This window comes from Oncorhynchus mykiss, chromosome 12, assembly GCF_057628025.1.
Source record: "Oncorhynchus mykiss isolate SJ-2025 chromosome 12, ASM5762802v1, whole genome shotgun sequence".
In the NCBI taxonomy this organism is placed as follows: domain Eukaryota; kingdom Metazoa; phylum Chordata; class Actinopteri; order Salmoniformes; family Salmonidae; genus Oncorhynchus; species Oncorhynchus mykiss.
In genome coordinates this window covers 27,598,997-27,602,234 of record NC_143033.1, presented here as the reverse complement: position 1 = coordinate 27,602,234, position 3,238 = coordinate 27,598,997, and the positions used below count along the sequence as shown (strand labels likewise).

The 3,238-nt window shown below is 36.8% G+C and overlaps 1 long non-coding RNA gene across 1 annotated transcript; it reads left to right on the top strand.

The window, feature by feature from the left end:
• Positions 1-1,417: 1,417 nt before the first annotated feature.
• LOC110537289 (uncharacterized) lies at positions 1,418-2,536 on the top strand. Its single transcript, XR_016484799.1, has 3 exons — positions 1,418-1,590; positions 1,750-1,817; positions 2,142-2,536. It is a non-coding gene; the product is annotated as an uncharacterized LOC110537289 (long non-coding RNA).
• Positions 2,537-3,238: the final 702 nt, after the last annotated feature.

The window sequence follows — 3,238 nt, the reverse complement described above, 5'->3', positions numbered from 1 at the left end:
CTACTGAGCCTTTTTACACTCATATGTCAAACATTTCTTGTTTCAACAGTGTCTTAAGTGGCTTGTAATTTCCTTCAACCACACAGTGTAATAATAGAGAGAAGTGAATGAATGATCTGAGGAAGTGTTTTTTTTTCTTTCTTTTAGAGGTGAACTGAATGTTCACACTCACACACCATGTGAAACAAAGCTGTGAGTTTATATATTTATCTCTGACATGCACTCATTTTCAGTTATCATGGACGACATTTCTTAGACTCGCCTCAATTAAGGGAATCATATACGCTAGAAATCAACTGAAAGATACTACAGTAGAAGCTGCTAGGCTGTACCTAACTAAACATGACTACACGTTACTACACATTCATTTTGACAGTTGTATAATTGCGGTACCATTGATAAACAATTTAACCATGATAATACGCAGGGTGATTCTGTAGCTATTGTAGAACATGGACTTCTATGGTTCAATATCTTTAAGTACCAAGAAAATTGCTTGTGTTGTGTGACATGCATCAATTGTGTTGTATGACATTACCTATGACATGGCAGACATGTTGAAACAAACACAACCCACACTCTATTACAAGGTTATCGAGTCCCTCTAATGTTATTGCATTGACAAGTAACAAGGATTGTCAGGTTGGTAAAGAATACAGTGCATTCAAAAAGTATTCAGACCCCCAGACCCCTTCACTTTTCCACATTTTGTTACATTTCAGCCTTATTCTAAAATGTGCCTTGACAAAATCCTGTCTTGGAGCTCTGCGGACAATTCCTTCGACCTCATGGCTTGGTCTGACATGCATTGTCAACTGTGGGACCTCTTATAGACAGGTGTGTGCATTTCCAAATCATGTCCAATCAATTGAGTTTACCACAGGTGGACTCCAATCAAGTTGTAGATATATCTCAAGGATGATCAATGGAAACAGGATGAACCTGAGCTCAATTTCAAGTTTCATAGTAAAGGGTACTTATGAATACTTATGTAAATAACATTTTTCTGTTTTTTATTACATTTGCAAAAATGTCTAAAATCCTGTTTTCACTTTGTCATTATGGGGTATTGTGTGTATATTGATGAGGGGAAAAAATATTAAATCCATTTGAGAATAAGGCTGTAACGTAACAAAATGTGGAAAAAGTAAAGGGGTCTGAATACTTTCTGAATGCACTGTAAGTAATATATTGTTTGTCACAGTAGCTGTGGACTATTGAACTCAAATAAGATATAATGTGCTTTTACTTTCATCAAAAGCTAATTCCTTTTCCACATTGTATTTCATGATCTCTGAAACTGTTTTGACAAAGTGGCTCAATTTCAAACTGCCATCTGAAGCATTTCACAACCATGGCATGTTGTCACTGTGGTTCCAGATATTTCCTGCTAACTAGCCTTGCAGTTGTCTTCCTCATTTTAGCTTCCTCTTTGTGATGTTAAGGCTTATTAATGATCAGGCGTGTTGTCAGATGCACAGTATCATCAGCGTCCCTGTCGCCGTTTGTTTAAAGGAGAGAACTCAACTAAGGAATCATTGGGGCACCAACTAAACATCCACCATTTCAACTAGAGGTCAAATCATTCAGGTATAACGTTATATTATTTCATGGTTTAATTTCTAATTCATTAAATTTACATAAAACATCTGCACAATTTTGGAATATATAATACAGTATAATGTATTGCTTTTTCTAAATGTAATGGGTCTTCTTCAGTCATTGTTTCTATTTGACTTGGGGAGGCAGGTAGCCTAGTGGACTAGTAACCGAAAGGTTGCCGAAAGGTTGCAGGATCAAATCCCTCAGCTGACAAGGTAAAAATCTGTAATTCTGCCCCTGAACAAGGAACCCACTGTTCCTAGGCTGTCATTGACAATAAGAATTTGTTCTTTAACTGACTTGCCTAGTTAAATAAATAAGAATTGTAGTTTCATGAAGATATGAATGGAAGTCTTATATCTACCCTAAACAAACAGTTGAAATGAGCTGGTCCATGTTGGTCCACTGGTTTCACTGAAGTACAGTTAAGTACACCAAAACAAAAAAGTACATAAAAAATAACCTGGAGTTAATTGTTTGGACATGGAATACATTCATGTTTAAACATTACCCAAATGTCTCTTCTGTTCATACTACAGGTTTATAGTCTGCAACTGTGAGAGCAGGCCCCCCACTTAGTGTATTTGCCAAGCTGAGTTGGACACTCAGTATGACAGGGTGTCAGTTTGTCAAATACCCCAAGTGAGGGGTCACTTGTCTGCTGAGCATCTCCCATCAGACTAACTTCAAAGAAGAACACTTCATTAACCTCCAAGTGACTTTCACTGTTAAGACTTTTTCAGAGGCAAAACATTTTGATTATGTGAAAATTATTATCTTTATCTACTATGAGTGATTATGTGCAATTGATCACGCACTGTCATAAATGTCTCATGTATTTTGTGTAAGTTTGTATGATGGAACTTAGTACACTGTGTAACAAGTGTGTGTCTCTGTATTAAATACTGCATTAAATAAGTACTGGGTTATAAAACATTGAGGTCCCTAGTATATTTATAGACGATGTGTATAGATTAATAGGAATGAATAGAAATGGAATTACGATTGCATTTATATAGATAACTTTTCATCAGGTTTCTATGCACTTTATGTAGGCCTGCATTATGTGTAAGGGTGACTGACCCACTACTACCAATGTAAAGTAATCACTGGGTGATGCACAGGAACAGTGAGTGGTGGCACATTGCTCTATAATTCTCAGCACAAGCAGTTATGACAGAGGAAATTAAAGGAGAGTTTGTGCTTATATGAAGCAGCGTCTAAACATTGCTTTCAACTAATTAAGGGAGATATAGGGACGATATATCACATATTTATCTTGCACTCTGTGCTTTTACAAGGCCTATTATTATGGTCAATAACCTGCCTTTGGATACTTATATAAAACGCCACCCTTTATCTGTCAGTCCCACACGCTTTCCTGTGCTCACAAAGCCATATGAGCTAGAATAAGAGCGGATGTCTGTGCTATCTTGTGATTAGATAGCAGTGTGTGACTCACATACTGCATTGAAATGGCGGTCAAAAAAGATATAGTCATCACCCATCAGTGTCATGTGTCATCAGTAACACTGAATATCGTTGTAATTTACCGACATGGTACCAAAACCACCCAATATGACTATACTGTATGTATTTCCATACAGTAACTTTCCCATTGTGATTTCCTCTGAGA